This window comes from Tamandua tetradactyla, chromosome 6 (genome assembly GCF_023851605.1).
Source record: "Tamandua tetradactyla isolate mTamTet1 chromosome 6, mTamTet1.pri, whole genome shotgun sequence".
NCBI lineage: Eukaryota > Metazoa > Chordata > Mammalia > Pilosa > Myrmecophagidae > Tamandua > Tamandua tetradactyla.
Window position 1 is genome coordinate 2326506 of NC_135332.1, and position 25029 is coordinate 2351534.

A 25029-nucleotide genomic window follows, 5' to 3' on the forward strand; every position below is an offset into this window, starting at 1 on the left:
TCCTCTCTTTCTCTTTGACCTCTGACATTCTAACTAGTAAGTGTCTTGGAGAACGCCTATTTGGGTCTAATCTCTTTGGGGTGTGCTGCACTTCTTGGATCTGTAATTTTAGGTCTTTCATAAGAGTTGGGAAATTTTCAGTGATAATTTCTTCCATTAGTTTTTCTCCTCCTTTTCCCTTCTCTTCTCCTTCTGGGACACCCACAACACGTACATTTGTGCTGTTCATATTGTCCTTGAGTTCCCTGATACCCTGTTCAAATTTTTCCATTCTTTTCCCTATAGTTTCTCTTTCTTTTTGGAATTCAGATGTTCCATCCTCCAAATCACTAATTCTATCTTCTGTCTCTTTAAATCTATCATTGTAGGTATCCATTGTTTTTTCCATCTTTTCTACTTTATCCTTCACTTCCATAAGTTCTGTGATTTGTTTTTTCAGTTTTTCTATTTCTTCTTTTTGTTCAGCCCATGTCTTCTTCATGTCCTCCCTCAATTTATCGATTTCGTTTTTGAAGAGGTTTTCCATTTCTGTTCGTATATTCAGCATTAGTTGTCTCAGGTCCTGTATCTCATTTGAACTATTGGTTTGTTCCTTTGACTGGGCCATATTTTCAATTTTCTGAGCGTGATCCGTTATCTTCTCCTGGCGTCTGGGCATTTAGTCAGATTTCCCTGGGTGTTGGACCCCACATGTTGAAAGATTTTTCTGTGAAATCTCTGGATTCTGTTTTTCTTATCCTGCCCAGTAGGTGACGCTCGTGGCACACGTTTGTCTACGGGTTCCACCAGTAAAAGTTGCTGTGGGTCCTTTAACTTTGGAAAACTCTCGTCGTGGGGGAGGTTCGGCAGCGGAAGCGGCTTGGAAGAGTGCCAACCGGTCCCGGGGTCCAAACGCGGGGAGGGTTGCCAGCCGCTGCAGCCCGAGGACACCGCCTGCCCAATTCTGCCAGCTGGCCTGGGAAGGAGGAAGGGAGGGACTCTGGCCGCTTGCCGTCCCGCCCGGGGAAGCCCCGCCCCTCGGCGATCTCACCGGAGCTGGTTCTCCCAGACAGTCAGCCGTTCCAGGATGGGGTACGCTGTGTTTTTGATCTCTGTCATTGCTCCGGGAGCTGCTCTGTATTGTCTCCACTCCCCCAGTAGCTGTTCTGGAGGAGGAAAGGTGAGGGTGCCAAGGCTGTCGAGGACGGTGGCGGAGGACCTGGTGAAGGCGGAAGAGGGCACGGTGGTGGTTGGAGAGCCGCCGGAGCAGGAGGAGAATGGGAAGGATAAGATGGCGGATGGAGCGCCGCCGGAGCAGAAGGGGGAAGAGGGAGAGGACGGCGGGCGGGCTGGCTGGCGGGGCGTGAGCGCTGCGCCGGGCCGGCGGACAAAGAGGGAGAGACTAGCATGTTTTCTTAAAGGATATTTCACAGTTTCTCATTTACTATCATGCTGACTGATAGGAGAACATTATAACAATATCTTTAATGTTTTTTTCAAAGAAAAGAAATCCTTACTGCTTTAAACAAACAAATATAAACTTCAATTTCAAGAAATATTATTAACAAGTTTCAGTTTCATTTGATCCAGTCCTTAGGATTAGTTCTTCAGTTCAAGTAAGGAAAACATGCACTGCTTTGCCTTAGATTTAAAAGTATTGATGCTGTGAGTTTGAGAACCTAAAATTCTTGTAAATAGAATAGCATTAACCAAAGCAACCTAAGCCTTAAAGCAGATGTTTTTCATATATATTTTTCATATCTCAATTGTTGTAATATTTTATATGTTGATAATTATTTTTGCAGCACATTAGGAAAACCATATCTCCATGGTAAAAATAATAGGCTACGTAGTCAAGAAGTGGGGTTTGAAATTGCTTTCACCATGATTGCTGTTTGAACTTGGATCAAGTAGGCAAAAAGACGGGATAAAGACAATGAGCACCTAGGGAAACTAGGAAGCCAGCTCCAAGCAGAATTTTCTAATTCTCTTCAACATATGACAGACTGATGGTCTGTGTCTTGGAGTAGACTTATTTGGATTTATTTCATTTGGGTTTCACTGGGATTCTTTTATAAAGTTTGGGAAGTTTTCTCCCATTATATCACCAACTAATCTTCCTAGCACTTTACTCTTCTCCTTCTGAGACACCAATGATTCTTATATTGTGTGCTTTGTTTTGCCCATTATTTCCCTGAGATATAATTCAAAATTTTCCATCTTTTTTGCCATTTACTTTTTTTGCATGTTTGAAATCAGTCATCCTGTACTCTAGCTCACTTAGTCTTTCTTCTGCCTCTTCAAATCTGCTGTTGTGTGTCTTTAATATATTTGTGGTTATCTTTAATCTCTGTGATATCTACAATTTTTCTATTTATTTTTCCATGTTCTTCTTTATGCTCCTCTACAGTCTTCTTGATCTTCTTTTTATCATTAGCCAACCCACTGATTTTATTTAGTACAGTTATATGAACATCTTTGATTAGTTGTTCAAAGGACAACACATCATTAGTTGTATCTCCTTCCCTATTTTAATTTGGTCATTAGGGTGGGCTATAACTGTCTGCATCTTCATGTGCTTTGTGATTTCTGTTGCCTTCAGGGAATGTAATTATCTTGATAGAGTTACTATCCTTGCCTCCATTACCCTGCCTGTGCACTCCTGAGGGCTCTAAGCCTCTTTGAAAGGGGCATATTATGCAGTTTGCACCCACTGGATGGTCTTCACTTGTCTACACCTCAATTCCTCAACTTCTGCAACCAGAGCCTCCCTATGTGTTGTAAAAGGCCCTCTCTGGTCACTTAACCCCAGTATATTGATATACTGGTCATTTTTATGTCACTTCTCTAGTTATTCCTTGAAGCTGGGGTGAACTTGACATATCCTATTCCACCATCTTCTTGGAAGCCTCAGCATTTATATTTTATCCTCTATGGATTGTTCATACAGTTTAGGCTTAATTAGTATTTTAATTTACCTCAACATAATGGGTGCTAAATTTACCTCTAATTATTTTACATGAATCTTTCATACCATGGTTATTTCATTTATTACAGGATTTTATTTCTGTTCAAGAAATTTCAATAGAGACTCTTGGGTTTATATATCTTGAGTTTGAGTCCTTGAAAATTTAGGAGAATTTGGGGGTATAAGATTCTTTAGTCTGATGTTCTTTCTTTCAGAGCAATATCTAAAATGTTTTGGTTTCTCCTGTCCTGAATTCCTACCTGAATTTCCCCTTTGCATGTTAAATTTTAAACTTATTTTGTAATCATTTTCCCCCTTAAAATAGTAATTTCACCATTACATTCCTGTGCAGAATGTTTTGTATCACTTTTTTCCTGGGACAAGTCATGCCCTTTGAAGTTGTAGACATAACTATTTATTTAATTGTCTCTTTAAATATTGTTTTCTGCTCTATTTTTTTCTTTTTCAGAAACAACACTATTTTTAAATAATACTATTCTTTTTAATTTTATATTTGTCTCCACAGTTTCTATTTCTTTATTCCATCTCTTTTCTGAGTTCATGAGTTCACTTTTCATGATTATATAATCTCACCTTTAAATGCATATAGTTCTTTTTTTCTAGTTTATTTCAATTTAATTTTTAAAAATCATGGTATCATACATAAAACTTGTCATTTTGGCCTCTCTCAAACACAAAATTCAGTGGCATTCACTACATTTATGTTTCACTGCTACCAACATCATCCCTTACCAAAACAGAAATTTGGTACCTTTTGTTACTGTAGCACACCTTTTATAATTTATGAAAAATACGGACTACTTCATGAATTTATGTGTCATTCTAATCATGCTAATCTTCTCCATATCACTCTAATTTTGGTATAGGTCCTGCTGAAGCAAGCTGTGAATTGGTTTTCTGATGAGGAGGACAAGTCCACTCAATGGGGAAAGAATAGCCTCTTTAGCAAAGATGCTGGGAAAAGACTGATAGTGGACACTATCTCACAGTGTATTTAAAAATAACTAAAAATGGATCAAATACTTAAATGAAAGAACCCAAACTATAAAATTTTTGGAATAAAACCTGGGGAAGCATCTTCAGAACTGTGCATTACGTTGTGGTTTCTTAGAATTTACACCCAAAGCGTGAGCAACAAAGTAAAAAATAGATGAATGAAACTTCATCAAAATTAAAAATATTCATGCATCAAAGGACTTCATTATGAGAATCAAGGGGCAGCCTACAGAATGAGAGAAAATGTTTTGTAATCATGTATCTGATAAGGGTTTAATGTCCAGTGTAAATAAAGAAATCCTACATCTCAATAACAAAAAAGGCAATTAAAAAATGGGCACGAATTCAATAGACATAGAAATGCACAGGAAAAGCAGCTCAACATCATTAGCCATTTGGGAAATGCAAGTCAAAACCACCATGAAATGCCATGTCACACCCAGTAGAATGGCTTCTATTTTAAACATGCATTTATTTCTTCTTGATTAGTGGTTAGAGAGACTGTGCTTCTTTCTGTGTCTGAGACTATGGGGAATTACTTCAGAATGCTCATCTTTTCCTTGGATAATCTCCTTGTAGATGTGCTTATGTTGTGTTTGATATTCTGTTCCTCCTCTGGGAATGGAGTCAAGCCATGCAGAGGTCCACACTGGTGGTTTTTTGGTCATTTCCACCTAATTATGTATATTTTTTGCTAGTGCTTAGTGTAGCCTGTGGAAATGTGTTGTAGTCCTGTGAATTGGATCAGGCCAGGACTTCTGTCAGGTTCATTTTAGTGTAAGCCTCTCCTCTGGCTGGCCATCACTTTTGCCACTGGGTCTCTGTCCACATTCCATAGCATCAGTTAGTCACTCTTCATAGCATTTCATGCATGGGAAGTGGCTGTTTATTTCATTGAAGATAAAGATTCCTCTTGATTTTTTCTTCTCTTTTGTTCAGTGAATGAGATAAATTGAAGTCTTCTCTGTGAATTATGTAATATTTTTCAAAAATCATATAAGATTGGAAACTATTATGGTAAAGCTAGTTCCCAGTAGGACTTTCAGTTGCCTCTGGAATTGTGTGAAATTTATTTTGCTGTAACTTAGTGTGTGGTGCTTCAATATATATCCCTGCTTGAAAGATGGGAGCAGTGGTGTCCTTCCTGTGGTTGCAGGTCGGAGGGGAGCTCTGAGTTTCTGTGACCTGTCCAGCACCCCACAGGGTGCCCACACTCCAGATGTGTTTCTGGAGGCTGCAGCAGCAGGTGCCCACCCACATTTTTCATGCTGGGTACTCATCTCTATAAAAATGTGCTTCAATTTCCACTTTCTCCTTTATGCCTATGGCAGCCAGTAATGAATAGGGAAAGAGCATTCCATTTTCTCTTGTGCACATGCAGAGCTATCAATGAAGACTGCTAGCTTGAATTTATACTTCTGCTACTCAACAGATGGCATTATTTTCTGTCAAAGTAATTTCAACAAAAGTAGTTTCACAACTTAGATCTGTTTGAATTCATGTGAGGGGTGGTTTGCAAAGATTTTGAAATGAAAGTAAGACCTACCTAAAAAGTCCATTTTCATTGTCAAATATTTAAGTGCATATTTATATATAGTTGCTCTAGGTTGCTATCTGCTGGAATGCAATATACCAGAAATGGAATGGCTTTTAAAAAGGGGAATTTAATAAGTTGCTAGTTTACAGTTCTAAGGCCGAGAAAATGTCCCAGTTAAAGCAAGTCTATAGAAATGTCTAATCAAAGGCATCCAAGGAAAGATACTTTGGTTCAAGAAGGCCAATGAAGTTCAGGGTTTCCCTCTCAAGTGAAAAGGCCCATGGCGAACACAGTCAGGGCTTCTCTCTCAGCTTGAAGGGCACATGGCCAACATGGCATCATCTGCTAGCTTTCTCCCCTGGTTCCCTGTTTCATGAAGCTCCCTGGGAGGCATTTTCCTTCTTCATCTGCAATGGTCGTTGGCTGGGGGATTCTGCTTCATGGTGCTGCAGCATTCTCTCTGAATCTTTCACTTTCTCCAAAATGTTCTCTCTTTTATAGGATTCCAGTAAACTAATCAAGACCCACCAAAATGGGTGGAGACATGTCGTCACTTAATCCAATGTAACAACCACTCTTGATTAAATCACATCTCCAGGGATGATCTAATTACAGTTTCAAACATATAGTACTGAAGAGGGATTAGAAGAAACAGCTGCCTTTACAAAATGGGATTAGGATTAAAACATGACTTTTCTAGGGTACATACATCATTTCAAACCAGCGCAATGGTCTTACCTCCTGTGCTGGTTTGAAAGGAAGCATGTCCCCTAAGAAAAGCCATGTTTTAATATAAGTCCCATTTCATAAAGGTAGAATCAACTGTAATGAGATCATCTCCCTGGTTGATGTGGTTTAGTCCAAAGTGGTTGTTAAACTGGATTAAGGGACCAGCCAGCGACCTTTGGGGATGAAGAAGGAAGACACCTCCCGGGGAGCTTCATGAAATAGGAAGCCAGGAGAGAAAGCTAGCAGATGACGCCGTGTTCGCCATGTGCCTTCTCACTTGAGAGAGAAACCCTGAACTTCATCTGCCTTCTTGAACCAAGGTATCTTTCCTTAGATGCCTTTGACTGGACATTTCTTTAGACTTGTTTTAATTGGGACATTTTCTCGGCCTTAGAACTGTGAACTAGCAACTCATTAAATTTCCCTTTTTAAAAGCCATTCTGTTTCTGGTATATTGCATTCCAGCAGCTAGCAAACTAGAACACCTCCTGTATTTCATTGGAAGAAAATGCCAATCTATGTCTTTTAATCCTTTCCTTAATTTAGAACACGTTAACATTCTCTGGCTGTAAAACTTTGAAATTTACTTTGTAATCTTAATAGTTGAATATTACCAAAAATATCATAAGCATGACATTTTATCCATCTATAATCTCATTAAACTTGATGAAGTCCACAGCAGCAATAAAAGAAAGCCAAATAAACCTTGCACACTCAAGTGCAATTTCATATTTCCAATTTCAATTTAATAGTTCAATATTTTCAGGGAATTGTTATAAAATGACTTTCTGTCTAGTGGGTTCAGTAGTGAAGAGTATAATGGTATGCATGACTGTGGTCCATAGAGATTGTCTTCAAGTCCTGACACCTGATCCCAAGGTGCTTCTTGTGTTTCCCAGCCCTGGCTTATTCAAGACTGGGTCCTCTTCAGGAACCTTACACTTTTTCAACCTGGGGCATTCTGGAATGGAACAATCAATTCCTGGGCCAACTGGAAAATCATATTGATTTACAGGTATTGGTTTCATTTCATGTAGTTCACACCTTGAAATCTATGTAACAAAGTCTTTGAACTACCCATCCAAGTACTTGATATTTTTGGGTTAACTTGAGGCAAAACCAGATATTCCTGGATCTCAAGTACTTGATATTTCTGGGTTAACTTTAGGCAAAACCAGATATTCCTGGATCTCCTTCTTCTAAAGCAATTTTTTAATTGTTTAAGTACTTGGATAATTTTAGGATAAGCCCAGAACATTAGGCAAGCCCTAGGAATTTAGAAATTTTTCTGCCTAATTTGTATTTGTTTTTCAGTGTTAATTAAAGTGATACATTTTTATGGACATTGTCATTCTCATCTGTATACTCCACATAAGTGCTATGAATTTTATGAATTTCTCAAGTCCAAATAATGAATAACCATTCACTAAAATAAAGTTTTGCTGATCTTCACCTCTGGCAATTTCTGTTTTAAGTGCAGGGATACAAGAATGAATCATTTTTGCCTCCCTCACCCCTACTACAAAGTAGGAAATGTTCAATTTTTTTTTAATTTTAAGGGTATTTCAAGATTGAAAATGTGACTTCTTCAAACATTAGAAAAATGTCACTAATAAAATTTTAATAGTTCTTTAATTTAGGGATTGACATATCTATGTTTCTGGAGAGATTACAGGATTATTGTAAAATGGAAATTAATTTTGCAGTCATTCAGAATTTGGGAAGTTAAAGGTGAAAGAGAGATTGTTCTGTAAACCTAGAACTTCTGTAATAAAGAAAAAAGTAAACAAGAGGAGAAGATAAATGAAAAAATGGAGTCTGTTACTGAAGGAAACAGAAAAGTGGGGAAAAGTCAACCCAAGCTCCAACTAAGAAAAATAGAGGAAAGAGTGTGTAAGCACTTCGAGCAGATTTTTTTTTATTGAGACATCTTCACTCACATGCATTCTATGCATTATATACAATCAAAGGCTCACTATGTCATTAAATAGTTGTGTATTCTTCACCATGATCATGTTTTACAACAATTGCATTACTCCAGAAAAAGAAATAAAAAGAAAAAGCAAAAACTCATGCATACCGGGCCATGGTGGCTCAGTAGGCACAGTTCTCACCTGCCATGCTGGAGACCCAGGTTGTTTCCTGGTGACTGCCCATGCAAAACAAAAAATCTCATACATACCATACACCTTACCTGTCCCTTTGATTGACCACTAGTGTTTCCATCTACCCAACTTACTTTACCATTTGTCACCCCATTACTTATTTATTTTTCAATCCATATTTTTTACTCATCTGTCCATTCCTTGGATAAAAGAATCATCAGACACAAGGTTTTCACAATCACAGTCACACTGTAAATGTTATATCTTTATGCAATCATCTTCAAGAATCAAGACTATTGGAACACAGCTCAAAAGTTTCAGATACTTCCCTCTAGCCACTCCAATACACCATAAACTAAAAAGGGATATCTATGTAATACATAAGAATAATCTCCAAGGTAGCCTCTTGACTCTGTTTGAAATCTCTAAGCCCCTGAAACTCCATTTTGTGTCATTTCTCCTTTCCCCCTTTTGGTCAGGAAGGCCTTCTCAATTCCATGATGCTGAGTGCTGGCAAATCTGTCCCACATTGCTAGGGAGATTTACACCCCTGGGAGTCATGTCCCATGGAGAAGGGAGGATAGTGAGTTGGCTTAGAGAGAGAGGCCACATCTGAGCAACAAAAGAGGTTTTCTGGGGGTGACTCAGAGGCCTAATTTTAAGTAGGCTTAACCTATCCTTTGCAGGAATAAGTTTCATAGGATTTAGGGCTCAGTCTATTGATTTAGCTGTCCCCACTGCTTGGGAGAATATCAGGAATTCTCCAAATAGGCAAGTTGAACATTTCCTCCTTTATCCCCAGTTCCCCAAAGGGATTTTGCAAATACTTCTTTATTGACTGTCCAAATCCCTCTGGGATTTATCAGGGCCTCACACTAACCTGAGCAAACCAACAAAATCTCACACCCTATTCAAGATTCCATGTACTTATGGTGTAAACTAAACTGACAGTACACGTTAAATTAGGAAATGCACTACCCAAAATATAAATTTTGCATCAAATAAATATCTCTCCCTTTAGTCTCACATAGAAGTTGAAGTTTTAAAATATGGACAATATCATCTTTTACCCATCTTTTAAGTTTTCTGATATACCTTACTCCTATCCAGATCAGCTTCATTCGCTTCATTCATATCTCTGCTCAATGTCTGATTGCTTTTCCCACCCTTTCAGCTGTTCCTGTATGGGGTACTGCTGACTCTCATAGCTTCAGAGCTCTAACTCTGAGTCTCAGGTATCATATAAATACCCAAAGTTTCTGGGAAAGACCAGGTTATATATAAACAGCTCAGTATCTCAGAATTTAGAAATAACAGTTATACCTCCTGAATATATGTGACTGCTATAAGAACTTACAACCTAGGACCTTTACAATAAACCCCAACCTGAAAACCCATGCTCTGGACTTAATTCACCGAATTTTTGTATTATAGTTAGTCCATTTGATTGACTTATGATATTATTCATATTTTTGTTCCTGACACTTCATTCAACATGCAGTCCTTAAGTTTCAGACACCTAGTTGCATGCCTCACAATTTCATTCCTTCTAGTGGCTGTTTGGTAGTCCATTGTATATATACCATAGTTCCCCCTTCCACTCCTCAGTCATCGTATCCTTAGGTCACCTCCATTCATTGTGAATCATGAACATTGCTGAAACACCAGTGTGCAAATGTTCATTTGTGTCCCCATACCCAGTTCCTCCAGGTATGTAATGAGCAATGGGGTTTCAGGATCATATGGCAACCCCATCCCCAGCCTCCTGTGGAACTACCACACTGCCCTCCAAAGGGCTGCACCTCTCATTTCCATTCTGACAGTGAATAAGTACATCTTTTTCTCTGCATTTTGTCTAACATTTGTTTCTCTCTGTTCATTTTTAAACACTTTTATTCACTCATCATACAATCCAACCTAAGTGTATAGACATGCCTTCACCAGCCATATCTGAAGACATTTCCTTTTCTTCTGCACAGAATCCATACTCCTTTCCCAATTCCTCCACCATTTTTTTTTTTTTTTTTTTTTGCATGGGAAACACCAAGAATCGAACCTGGGTCTCTGGGTCTCTGGCATGGCAGGCGAGAACTCTGCCTGCTGAGCCACCATGGCCTGCCCCCTCCCCCCAACCTTTTGACATTTAGTTTTAGCATAATGCCTTTGTGACATTCAGTGAAGCATATTACAATGTTACTGTTGAGTATAGACCCTAGCTTACATTGATTGTACTTTTTCCCATATACCATCTATTTTCAACACCCGACAATACTGCAATTCATTTGTTCTTCCTCATACCAAAACTTTTTTTTTTCTTTTCCATTATTTCTTTTTTTTTATTTTTATTTTTATTTTTTTTTATTAACGGAAAGAAAAAAAAAAAGAAATTAACCCAACATTTAGAAATCATACCATTCTACATATGCACTCAGTAATTCTTAACATCATCACATAGGTGCATGATCATTGTTTCTTAGTACATTTGCATCGGTTTAGAGGAACTAGCAACACAACAGAAAAAGATATAAAATGTTAATATAAAGAAAAGAAATAAAAGTAGTAGTAATAGTAAAAAACAACAACAAACAAACCAACAAGCAAACAAAAACAAAAAAAACCCTATAGCTCAGATGCAGCTTCATTCAGTATTTTAACATGATTACTTTACAATTAGGTATTATTGTGCTGTCCATTTTTGAGTTTTTGTATCTAGTCCTGTTGCACAGTCTGTATCCCTTCAGCTTCAATTACCCATTGTCTTACCCTGTTTCTAACTCCTGCTGAACTCTGTTACCAATGACATATTTCAAGTTTATTCTCGAATGTCCGTTCACATCAGTGGGACCATACAGTATTTGTCCTTTAGTTTTTGGCTGGATTCACTCAGCATAATATTCTCTAGGTCCATCCATGTTATTACATGGTTCATAAGTTTATCTTGTCTTAAAGCTGCATAATATTCCATCGTATGTATATACCACAGTTTGTTTAGCCACTCTTCTGTTGATGGAGATTTTGGCTGTTTCCATCTCTTTGCAATTGTAAATAACGCTGCTATAAACATTGGTGTGCAAATGTCCGTTTGTGTCTTTGCCCTTAAGTCCTTTGAGTAGATACCTAGCAATGGTATTGCTGGGTCGTATGGCAATTCTATATTCAGCTTTTTGAGGAACCGCCAAACTGCCTTCCACAGTGGTTGCACCCTTTGACATTCCCACCAACAGTGGATAAGTGTGCCTCTTTCTTCGCATCCTCTCCAGCACTTGTCATTTTCTGTTTTGTTGATAATGGCCATTCTGATGGGTGTGAGATGATATCTCATTGTGGTTTTGATTTGCATTTCTCTAATGGCCAGGGACATTGAGCATCTCTTCATGTGCCTCTTGGCCATCTGTATTTCTTCTTCTGGTAGGTGTCTGTTTAAGTCTTTTTTCCATTTTGTAATTGGGTTGGCTGTCTTTTTGTTGTTGAGTTGAATAATCTCTTTATAAATTCTGGATACTAGACCTTTATCTGATATGTCGTTTCCAAATATTGTCTCCCATTGTGTAGGCTGTCTTTCTACTTTCTTGATGAAGTTCTCTGATGCACAAAAGTGTTTAATTTTGAGGAGCTCCCATTTATTTATTTCCTTCTTCAGTGTTCTTGCTTTAGGTTTAAGGTCCATAAAACCACCTCCAGTTGTAAGATCCATAAGATATCTCCCAACATTTTCCTCTATCTGTTTTATGGTCTTAGACCTAATGTTTAGATCTTTGATCCATTTTGAGTTAACTTTTGTATAGGGTGTGAGAGATGGGTCTTTTTTCATTCTTTTGCATATGGATATCCAGTTCTCTAGGCACCATTTATTGAAGAGACTGCTCTGTCCCAGGTGAGTTGGCTTGACTGCCTTATCAAAGATCAAATGTCCATAGATGAGAGGGTCTATATCTGAGCACTCTATTCGATTCCATTGGTCGATACATCTATCTTTATGCCAATACCATGCTGTTTTGACCACTGTGGCTTCATAATATGCCTTAAAGTCTGGCATCGCTAGACCTCCAGCTTCGTTTTTTTTCCTCAAGATGTTTTTAGCAATTCGGGGCACCCTGCCCTTCCAGATAAATTTGCTTATTGGTTTTTCTATTTCTGAAAAATAAGTTGTTGGGATTTTGATTGGTATTGCATTGAATCTGTAAATCAATTTAGGTAGGATTGACATCTTAACTATATTTAGTCTTCCAATCCATGAACACGGTATGCCCTTCCATCTATTTAGGTCTTCTGTGATTTCTTTTAACAGTTTTTTGTAGTTTTCTTTATATAGGTTTTTTGTCTCTTTAGTTAAATTTATTCCTAGGTATTTTATTCTTTTAGTTGCGATTGTAAATGGGATTCGTTTCTTGATTTCTACCTCAGCTTGTTCATTACTAGTGTATAGAAAAGCTACAGATTTTTGAATGTTGATCTTGTAGCCTGCTACTTTGCTGTACTCATTTATTAGCTCTAGTAATTTTGTTGTGGATTTTTCTGGGTTTTCTACATATAGTATCATATCGTCTGCAAACAGTGATAGTTTTACTTCTTCCTTTCCAATTTTGATGCCTTGTATTTCTTTTTCTTGCCTAATTGCTCTGGCTAGAACTTCCAACACAATGTTGAATAATAGTGGTGATAGTGGACATCCTTATCTTGTTCCTGATCTTAGGGGGAAAGTTTTCAATTTTTCCCCATTGAGGATGATATTAGCTGTGGGTTTTTCATATATTCCCTCTATCATTTTAAGGAAGTTCCCTTGTATTCCTATCTTTTGAAGTGTTTTCAGCAGGAAAGGATGTTGAATCTTGTCGAATGCCTTCTCTGCATCAATTGAGATGATCATGTGATTTTTCTGCTTTGATTTGTTGATATGGTGTATTACATTAATTGATTTTCTTATGTTGAACCATCCTTGCATACCTGGGATAAATCCTACTTGGTCATGATGTATAATTCTTTTAATGTGTTGTTGGATACGATTTGCTAGAATTTTATTGAGGATTTTTGCATCTGTATTCATTAGAGAGATTGGTCTGTAGTTTTCTTTTTTTGTAATATCTTTTCCTGGTTTTGGTATGAGGGTGATGTTGGCTTCATAGAATGAATTAGGTAGTTTTCCCTCCACTTCGATTATGTTGAACAGTTTGAGGAGAGTAGGTACTAATTCTTTCTGGAATGTTTGATAGAATTCACATGTGAAGCCGTCTGGTCCTGGACTTTTCTTTTTAGGGAGCTTTTGAATAACTAATTCAATTTCTTTACTTGTGATTGGTTTGTTGAGGTCGTCTATTTCTTCTTGAGTCAAAGTTGGTTGTTCATGTCTTTCCAGGAACCTGTCCATTTCTTCTAAATTGTTGTATTTATTAGCGTAAAGTTGTTCATAGTATCCTGTTATTACCTCCTTTATTTCTGTGAGGTCAGTAGTTATGTCTCCTCTTTCATTTCTAATCTTATTTATTTGCATCCTCTCTCTTCTTCTTTTGGTCAATCTTGCTAAGGGCCCATCAATCTTATTGATTTTCTCATAGAACCAACTTCTGGTCTTATTGATTTTCTCTATTGTTTTCATGTTTTCAATTTCATTTATTTCTGCTCTAATCTTTGTTATTTCTTTCCTTTTGCTTGCTTTGGGATTAGTTTGCTGTTCTTTCTCCAGTTCTTCCAAGTGGACAGTTAATTCCTGCATTTTTGCCTTTTCTTCTTTTCTGATAAAGGCATTTAGGGCAATAAATTTCCCTCTTAGCACTGCCTTTGCTGCGTCCCATAAGTTTTGATATGTTGTGTCTTCATTTTCATTTGCCTCTAGGTATTTACTAATTTCTCTTGCAATTTCTTCTTTGACCCACTTGTTGTTTAAGAGTGTGTTGTTGAGCCTCCATGTATTTATGAATTTTCTGGCCCTCCGCCTATTATTGATTTCCAACTTCATTCCTTTATGATCCGATAAAGTGTTGTGTATGATTTCAATCTTTTTAAATTTGTTAAGACTTGCTTTGTGACCCAGCATATGGTCTATCTTTGAGAATGATGCATGAGCACTTGAAAAAAAGGTGTATCCTGCTGTTGTGGGATGTAATGTCCTATAAATGTCTGTTAAGTCAAGTTCATTTATAGTAATATTCAGGTTCTCTATTTCTTTATTGATCCTCTGTGTAGATGTTCTGTCCATTGATGAGAGTGGTGAATTGAAGTCTCCAACTATTATGGTATATGTGTCTATTTCCCTCTTCAGTGTTTGCAGTGTATTCCTCACGTATTTTGGGGCATTCTGATTCGGTGCGTAAATATTTATGATTGTTATGTCTTCTTGCTTAATTGTTCCTTTTAATAGTATATAGTGTCCTTCTTTGTCTCTTTTAACTGTTTTACATTTGAAGTCTAATTTGTTGGATATTAGTATAGCCACTCCTGCTCTTTTCTGGTTGTTGTTTGCATGAAATATCTTTTCCCAACCTTTCACTTTCAACCTATATTTATCTTTGGGTCTAAGATGTGTTTCCTGTAGACAGCATATAGAAGGATCCTGTTTTTTAATCCATTCTGCCAGTCTATGTCTTTTAATTGGGGAATTCAGTCCATTGACATTTAGAGTTATTACTGTTTGGATAATATTTTCCTCTACCATTTTGCCTTTTGTATTATATATATCATATCTGACTTTCCTTCTTTCTACACTTTTCTCCATGTCTCTCTCTTCTGTCTTTTTGTATTTGACTCTAGTGCTTCCTTTAGTATTTCTTGCAGAGCTGGTCTCTTGGTCACAAATTCTCTCAGTGACTTTTTGTCTGAGAATGTTTTAATTTCTCCCTCATTTTTGAAGAACAATTTTGCTGGATATAGGAGTCTTGGCTGGCAGTTTTTCTCTTTTAGTAACTTAAATATATCATCCCACTGTCTTCTAGCTTCCATGGTTTCTGCTGAGAAATCTACACATAGTCTTATTGGGTTTCCCTTGTATGTGACGGATTGTTTTTCTCTCGCTGCCTTCAAGATCCTCTCTTTCTCTTTGACCTCTGACATTCTAACTAGTAAGTGTCTTGGGGAACGCCTATTTGTGTCTAATCTCTTTGGGGTGCGCTGCACTTCTTGGATCTGTAATTTTAGGTCTTTCATAAGAGTTGGGAAATTTTCAGTGATAATTTCTTCCATTAGTTTTTCTCCTCCTTTTCCCTTCTCTTCTCCTTCTGGGATACCCACTACACGTATATTTGTACGGTTCACATTGTCCTTGAGTTCCCTGATACCTTGTTCAAATTTTTCCATTCTTTTTCGGATAGTTTCTGTTTCTTTTTGGAATTCAGATGTTTCATCCTCCAAATCACTAATTCTATCTTCTGTTTCTTTAAATCTGTCATTGTAGGTAGCCATTGTTTTTTCCATCTTTTCTACTTTATGTTTCACTTCCATAAGTTCTGTGATTTGTTTTTTTAGTTTTTCTATTTCTTCTTTATGTTCAGCCCATGTCTTCTTCATGTCCTCCCTCAATTTATCGATTTCGTTTTTGAAGAGGTTTTCCATTTCTGTTCGTATATTCAGCATTAGTTGTTTCAGCTCCTGCATCTCATTTGAACTGTTGGTTTCTTCGTTTGACTGGGCCATATGTTCAATTTTCTGAGCGTGATCCGTTATCTTCTGCTGGCGTTTGGGCATTTAGTCAGATTTCCCCGGGTGTTCGACCCCACAGGTTGAAAGATTTTTCTGTGCAATCTCTGGGTTCTGTTCTTCCTATCCTGTCCAGTAGGTGGCGCTCGTGGCACACGCCTGTCTGTAGGTTCCACCAGCGAAAGTTGCTGTGGGTCCCTCAACTCTGGAAAACTCTCGCCGTAGGGGAGGTTCGGCAACCGAAGCGTCTTGGAAGAATGCCAGCCGGCCCGGGGTTCCAAACGCGGGGAGGGTCGCCGGCCGTCACAGCACAGGAGAGCGTCCGGCCAAATTAGCCAGTCAGCCCGGGGCACCAAGCGTGGCGGGAGAGCGCCAGCTGTCGCGGCCCGGGAGAGTACACTGTTCCCAGCCGACGGGGGAGTCACGTGTTTGGAAGGGATCCTCCGGTCACTGTTCTCCGCAGTCTGGGGATTTCCGACCCAACTATCTCAGTTGTTCCGGGGGGCCTCGTGTGGTGGGGGCACCAGCCGCCGCGGCCTAAGGGGACCGCCTGTCCAATTCTACCAGCTGGCCTGGGAAGGTGGAAGGGAGGGACTCCGGTCGCTTGCCGTCCCACCCAGGAAAGCCCGTGCCCCTTGGTGATCTCACCGGAGCTGGTTCTCCCAGATAGTCAGCCGTTCCAGGATGGGGTACGCTGTCCCTTTGATCTCCCTCGTGGTTCCGGGAGCTGCTCTGTATTATCTCCACTCCCCCAGTAGCTGTTCTGGAGGAGGAAAGGTGAGGGCGGCAAGGCTGTCGAGGCTGGTGGCGGAGGAGCACGGTGAAGGCGGGGGAAGAGGGCACCGTGGTGGTTGGAGAGCAGCCGGAGCAGGAGGGGGAGGAGAGGGGAGAAGGAGGGCGGGCGGCTCGGCTGCTGCGGGGCGTGGGCGCCGCGCGGCGGGCCGGCGGAGAAAGAAAGGGGAGAAGGAGGGCGGGCGGCTCGGCTGCTGCGGGGCGTGGGCGCCGCGCGGTGGGCCGGCGGAGAAAAGCCCAAAACATTTTTTAATTTGCACATTTAACCAGCATCATTGTTCACTCTAGGCATTTCAAAATTATACTGTCTCACTGTTTATTCTCTATCTTTTCTTCTGGTTTCATACATGTTCCCAGCCCTTCTCCCTCTATCAAACTCATATTAGGCTTCATTCAGTGCGCTTATATTATTGTGTTACAATCAGGTAGTATTGTGCTATCCAGTTCTAAATTTTTACACAGTCCTCTTGCACAATCTGTATTCCTTCAGCACCAATAGTCCAATCTCTACCCTATTTCTATCTCCTGATAACCTGTGTTCTTAACTTATATTTTCCAAGTTCACTCATTAATTTTGTTCATATCAGTGAGACCTTACAGTATTTGTCCTTTTATTTCTGGCTAATTTCACTGAGCAGATTTTATTGAGGTATTATGTTTTGTTCATTTTATACTAAAAAGGTATTAAAAACTTTAAATTGAAAAAGAATTGAAGGAATTTTTTCCTTCCAAAATATTTTCTTTCATTCTTTGTTTACTCTCCACAAAACTGAAAGTGTCATGTAACTCTGTTAATCAAGCATGGGCCCCTGCTATTCCTAGAGGTGAGGGAAAATTTTATTTTCTCATGGTAAAGAGATGGACTTTTAATTACAGGATGGCTCCAGCGCAGACACAAAAAGGAAGTAGGCATCTTCTTTCATTTCAGGTTTTCCCCTTAATATTTTTATTGAGATAAAAATATATATATATACAATGTTACACAATTTGATGAATTTTAAAAAGGCACACACCCCTTAACCACCACCACAATCAAGATATAGAACATTTTCATCACCCTAAAATGTTACTTGTGCCATTCCCTGGAAAATGTAACAGTGGTTTGTATCACCCTAGGTTCATTGTTGCCTGTTGAGGGCCTTCATATAGAAGAAATTAGATGGCGTTTACTCCATTTTCCCTGGATTCTTTTGACTCCACATGATTTTTCCACAACCAATCTATGTCATGACTGTCAGTAGCTATCGTTACATTTTTTTGCACAATATTGGTCTATTGTATGACATACTATTGTTTGTATGTTCATTCTCATGATGATTAAAAAATCTGGCATGTTTACATTTTTCCAATTTTTACTAGTAATAAAGTTATTCATAATATTTCTTTGTTATCCTTTTGAAAATTTGTAATATCTGTAGTGCTGTCATCTCTTTCAATCAAGATATTTTAAGTTTAATTTCTAATTCAACACTTCATCATTCTTGTTAGAAGATATCGATTTACTAGTCTTTTCAAAGAACCAAATTTTGACTTAGTTGATTTACTTTATTTTTGACCATTTTCTATTTTATTGGTTTCTGTTTTTGTTATTACCATTTTCTTCGTTCCAGTATTTTAAGGTGGAGGTTTACATCTTGGGTTTGCAAGCAAAATCCTTGAGCAAAATCTGGCCATCTGTTTGTTTTCGTATGGCCCATAAGCTAAGAATTATTTTACATTTTCAAATGCTTGAAAGATTTCAAAAGAAGGGTACTATTTCATGGTGTGAAAATTATATGAAATTCAAATTTTGGCATCCATAAATACAATTTTCTTGTAACACAGCCTCACCCACTCATCTAAGTGTTGTTTCTGGCTGGTCTTGTGCTTCAGTGGCAGCGTTGAGGCAGAGTTGAGGCAAAATAGATTAGTTGTGACAGAAACCTCATGGCCTGCAAACCTTGACATATTTACCATTTGGACCTTTACAGAAAAGTTTGTTGATCCCTGGATTAGAGTATTGATTTTAAGCATTTCTTCTTTTCTAATGAAAGCATTAACTTTATAAATTTCCCTCTGAGCACCACATTAGTTCTATCCCAAAGTTTAATATGTTGCATTTTCATTATCATCAATTTGAAATATATACAATTTTTCCTTTTGATTTCTTCTTTGATCTATGGGTTATTTAGAGGATATGTATGTGTGTGTTAATTTTCTAATATATTGGACTTTTATAATCCTCTGTTATTACTGATACATATATTAATTCCTTTGTACTCAGCATACTTTGTATTATTTCAATCTTCTGAAAATTATTGAGACTTGTTTTCTTGCCCAGCATATGGTGACTGGTGACAGTTTTGTCTATTTTTTGGTGACTATTCCATGTCTGTTAAAGAATGCATGTACTGCACTTTTTGCATGAAGTGTTCCATACACTTCAGTTAGGTCAAGGCAACTGATAATGTTGTTCTTATTTTTCGTAACTTTACTGAGTTTTGTCCAGTTCTATAAGTTACGGAGACACAGCTGTACAGTTACCAATTGTGTTTATGGATTTGTCTAGTTCCTTTTCAGTTCTGGCAGTTTTTGCTTCACACATGTTGAAGTACCATTACTAGGTGCATACCGTTTTAGGTTGGTTGCTTCTTCTGATGAAGTCATATCTTCACCATTAAATATCCATCTATCTCTGGTAATACAGCTTGTATTGAAGTCTATTTTATCTGAGATTAGCATTAAACTGCCAGCTTTCTTTCTTTTTTCAATTTTTTAGTAAATTTAGTAAACGCCGCAAAATAATAGCAGATGCATTGAAATATTTACATAATTCAAATTTTGAATCTCTCTCGTTCAGAAAAAAGGGTTAAAAATAAGATTCTGCTGTAAAGGCAGCACTACAACCTCTTTCCTGAAATGGATCAGTAAAATAAGAGACATTGTATGATGAGAGGAACTAATTTACACTTGAGAGGTATTCATATTCTGCTAAGAAAATATGCCCCTTTGTAAGCTATATAAATTAGGCAATGAAAATGATATTTTCTACATTTTTAGTGCTCTGTTTAAAGTTCTAAATCCAACTCTTACTTGAAGAGAGAAACTGATTTTGGTACTCACAAAGAGTACAGTTATAATGGAAAGATAATTAACTCTATATTTCACTTTTTTTTTGCTTTTGAAATTTTAGGCCAGAGACAACTTGATGACATTTCTGGCTCAAACAGTTATGTTTACACAAGATACAAATTTTTTACATCTGACTAGAAATTTTGGTTTTGTGTTCTTGGTATTTCAATTTTCTGAGTCCCTTTCATTTCCAAGGAAGGTTCAGTGAGAAGATGGCATGTGAAAATGGTTCATGGAGAATTCCATCATGCATGAGCATCAGCGTACACATGTCTTCACCTGCCTTCGCCGTTACCCCCACCAAGGCTAGGCCTTTACACCGCGTGGTCTGAGAAGTCTTCGTGCATTTAGTCGGATTTTTTTTTTAACAGTAGGAGTTTTGTAAAATGGAAAAAGCACAGTCCCTTAAAATCAAAACTTCTGGATAGTATAGTGCAACACTTCACTTCTGTCTGTTCAGTGTGCTGTCCTCACACCAGTTCAGAAGCTTGGTTCAGGCTTTCATGACTCAGGTCCTGAGATTTCAGTTACACCTTCTCTAGCACAATCCTGTTTTCCCAAATCCCATGGAAATGATAAACATCAACTTGGAACTAGGTATTTTTTACTTATCTGTCATCAACAAATTTCCTCTAATTCAGGTGATTTCTCATAAATTAGACCTTTTCAAGAATTTTCAAACGACATCAATGTCTTTTATGTTCAAGTAGTTCAAAATCTTTTGGTATACTCATCTTTAGACTGAAACTGTATAGTAGAGATAGTAAAGAACTACCATCTATTAAAATTCATTTTAATACAGTTTCGTGGCTCCATATTTCAAATAGAAATCTTTCAGGTACCTTATGTAGTACATACCCCTGAGATGCACACCACATTTATATAACTTAAACACAAATGCTGGCTTGAGAGAGGAATGGAAGTATAGTATAGCACATCTTATTTCTTAAAGCACATACAGGAGACCAGGTGATTGGGGAAAGAAGCATATTCATTTAATTTCAGTGCCATCATGACATCTATTTTGCCCCTAAGGAATAATTAATGTTTGTATTTCTCTATGTCCAGAATAGGCAAATCTATAGTCAGAAAGCAGATTAGAGGTTGCCAGGGTCTGGGAGAGGAGGGGAGTAAAGACTGACTCGCTAATGGGTGTGGTGTTTCCTTTTGGATTGATGAAAGGGTTCTGGAACTAGAGGTGGTTGCGCAACATTTGGAATGCACTAAATGCCACTGAATTGCACACTTGAAACTGATTAAAATGGTAGATTTTATGTTACGTGTTAAAGGATAGAAGAAATTGACCTAAATGATGGAGAAAATATGAACTGAGATAAAGGTGCTTTGTCTGTGGGCATTCCATCATGTGAGGCCTGCCTGGCGTGGGTGCGGGTGACCTCGCGCGGCTGTTCCTGCGCGCCCAGAGCGTGTGATCGCGGACCGCGGGTTCTGCAGTACCAGGCTCAGCAGGCTGTGTTCCTTGCAGGGAAGCCCGAGAATCGCGCCCTGAACAAGTCTTTGGGGGCCTTCGCAGGGGAGGGTGCTCGAAGCCCCACGGGAGGACCGTGTGGAGCCTGGGCTGGGAGGTCTCAGCAGCGATGTGTCCATGGGAAATTAGTCATTCCTACTTTGCTGGATGGCGGCTGGAGTCAACTTGTCCTTTCCAGGAAAAGGCCTCTTTTGCATAGGAAACTCGCCCTAACCATCTGCCCATTCCTCCAGCCCCTCTTTTTATTATTATTATTGTTTTGTTGTGGTAAGATATAAAACTCAAAATTCCCATTTTAACAACTCTCAAGTGTGCAGTTCATTGGTGTTAATTACATTTGTCTCTCAAGCGTACCTGGGTTTCTTCTACCTTTTGGCTATTGTAAATACTGCTGCAGTAAGCACTGGCATACAAGCATCTGTTCAAATCTCTGCTTTCAAATAATTTTAGCTGTATATCTAGAAGGGGCATTGCCAGGCCGTATGGCAATTCTATGTTTACATTTCTAACATCACCAGAAAGTAGCTGCACCATATTACATTCAAACCAACAATGCATAAAGGTTCCAATCTGCATCCACCAACATTTGTTATTTTCCAGTTTTTAAATAATAGCTATCCCAGGGGGTATAAAGTACTGTCTGGTTATCATTTTGATTTGCATTTCCCTGATGACCAGTGACGTTGAGCATCTTTTCATGTGCTATTGGCCATTTGTATCTCTCTTTTGGAGAAACATCTATTCAAGTCTTTTCTCTATTTTTAATTGGGTTATTTGTCTTTTTGGTTATAGCAGTTCTTTATATAATTTGGATATTATTTCATATTATTTTTTAATTGGGAAATGTATTTAGAGTCAGGAGAGTGGTCCACAGGAAGAGTCCCCTGGTTCACTGAGGTTGGAGAGCTGGGACTGGAGAACTCCTGTGTCCAAGACTGGATGATGCAGCCACTGCATAGAGTGGAATGCCCTGGGCCTCTCGACCAGTTCCCACCTGTGACAAACCCCCGTCCCAGGCTCCTTTCACTGCAAGTCACCCATGGCTACAACATGGCTCTTCCTGCTCCCTTCCCACAGCCAAGGCTTATCCAGGTTTGCACAGAGCAAGTCCTTTGTGACAGGGAGGTGCCTCTTTGAATCTGTGACTGCACCGTGGTATAAGCCACGGGAGGGAGGAGGCCCTGGGAACCAGTGAGGGAGCACAGCAGGGGGGAGTAGAGTAGAGGCAGATTCTAATTTTGAGCTCTGGAGGGCCACAGAACATGCACATGGCACAGGAGCAGTGGCTTTGCGAAGTCCACGTGTCTCCAGGCCCCCAGCACCCACGGAGCACTATCCTGAGCGTTTACGCTTAGCATTGTCCAACTTTGAAATAAAACATTTCACCATACCTCATGGATTCCTAAGCAATATATTGTTTAATATTGCATATTTCAAAACTCCTGTAAATGAGCTAATACTGTGTATGTGCAGTCATCTGCAACTTGCTTTTTTTTTGGCATGAGCAGGCTCTGGGAATTGAATTCAGGTCCCGGGCATTGCAGACGAGAATTCTGCCACTGCCCAGCAACTTGGTTTTTTTATCATTCAACTGTAAAATTCTGTGGCTGGCCCACATTAATTTATGGAGCTTAATAATTCTGTTTTACAACTGTATAGTAGTCCAGGATATGGATATATCACAATGTATTGATCTGTCCTTACCCCTGGACGTCTGGGTATTCCCAAGTTTTGCCCCTAAGAGCAGAGCTGCCCGGAGCATTCTCATGTAAATCAGCACAGATGTGCAGCAGACCCTCCGGGAGAGCACACCGATGCAGGCCATCTGGCTAACATGCCTTCCTGTCGTGGCCGCCCTGCTTCTCCCCCAAACCCAGGAATATGCTCCATATTTAGCAATGGAATGGAAGGATGCTTAAACATTTCACCCCATTGTATTGGTTTCACACTACAGTTAGAGCTTTTGCATCTTTGTTCATGAGTGAAACTGAACTATGGTTTTCATCTTTGGCCATCTTTGGCAATGCTTTGTCAAGAGTTGCAATCAGGCTCTTCTGGTTGCATACAATCTACTGAGGAGTATGTTGTCTTTTTCTGTGTATCTGAAAGATTTGGGAAAGGGAATGGTGCTTGTTACTCTGTTATACTAACAAAAAGCTCTCTAATACAAACTTATATTCCATACAGGGTGTGATGGTTAGGTTCTGGTGTCAATTTGGTCAAATGATTATGCCCAGTTGTCTGGTCAGGCAAGGGCTGGCCTGACTGCTGCTGCAGGGTTACTTTATGGCCGGCTGATGAACTGGAAGGCTGGTGTATTAAATCATCAGGCAGTTGATTGGATCTCTAGCTGACTACATCTGAGATAAACCAAGGAGCATCTTCCACGATGAGATAATCCAATCAGTTGAAGGTTTTAAAGGAAGAAGAGAGACTTTTTCACCACTTCTGACAGCAAGCCTCTCCTGTGGAGTTCATCCAGACCCTTCATCATAACCTTCAGCTTCACAGCATGCCCTGTGGATTTAGGACTCTTCCATTCCCACAACTCCATGATGCACTTTTAAAACTCTTATATTTACAGTTATCTCCTGTTGGTTATGTTTCTCCAGAGAATCCTGACTAACACATGGGGTCATTATATCCTCTGCACACTTTGTGGATCTGATTTTATTTGTGATTTTTTTCCCCTGTTGTTTTTCATTTGTCTAATTTGTTTCCTGAGTCTTTGTAATTTTTTTCTAATTGTGAGTTCTATTTTTAGAATTGATCTCTGGGAATTCTTTGTTCCTGAGGGACACTTGCTTCCTCCCAACAGGAACACTTTACACTCGATTCTTAGCTTGGGTTTTCTCCTTGTTTTACAGGTGGGAACCGGATCACAGGCTGCACTAGAGCTGGTGTTCTGGATTTCTCAGAACAGTTTTCCCACAACTTCTATCCAAAGACATGCTTCTTTTCTATCTCTGCTTGGCTGCCTGTGCATGTTTCTAGTTTACTCACTGCTGTTCTACCTCTGCAGCACATGGGTTGGGGTCTCAGCTTCAGCAGGGCCAGAGCCCCTTCACCGGCCAGTACATCTGCATTGCAGCTGTTCACACCAGACATCCAGGCCTCTAGCTTTGGCCAGAATCTGCCCATCCTCTAGATGTGAACTCTGTACCTGTTTTTTGGCCTCTGGGATAGTTCCCTTTGTTTTCTTGGCTTACTATTAATAATATTGAAAAGTTTCAGTATTTTAAAGTGCTTTGGACTGGAAGGATTTATCAATAGTATGGTCTTCAATATCTCCAAAAATAGAACAAGCAATGAAAAATCATGAATTGTTCAAGGAAGAACAAAGCAGGGAAAAGCACAAACATGTATAGAGGTCCAAAGGCTTCCTGTTTGCTCTGCATTTTACTTTTCATTTGAAAACAGGCATTTCTAAGAAGATCCCAGCATCCTCTGGGATGGGTCTGAGGGTGGAAGTGTCCTGGGGAGTGGCTTTCTGAGTAAAGAAAATTCCTTCACTTTGGAGAGGAGGTCCATTTGCACAGTGGGCATGCCCACACACTTGTCTGATTCTCAGGGCAAATCCAGAGACTGAAGTACTCACGGTCTTTAGTTCAGAACCCTTAGGAACATGGTTTGGGAAAAAGGTTTGCTGCTATGAGATGTGATGTGTTCAGCTTGT

General features: G+C 39.1%; 1 pseudogene; it reads right to left on the reverse strand.

Annotated features, from left to right (window-relative positions):
* Window positions 1-3754: 3754 nt before the first annotated feature.
* On the reverse strand, window positions 3755-3851 carry LOC143689252 (U6 spliceosomal RNA; annotated as a pseudogene).
* Between the last annotated feature and the right edge of the window lie 21178 nt (window positions 3852-25029).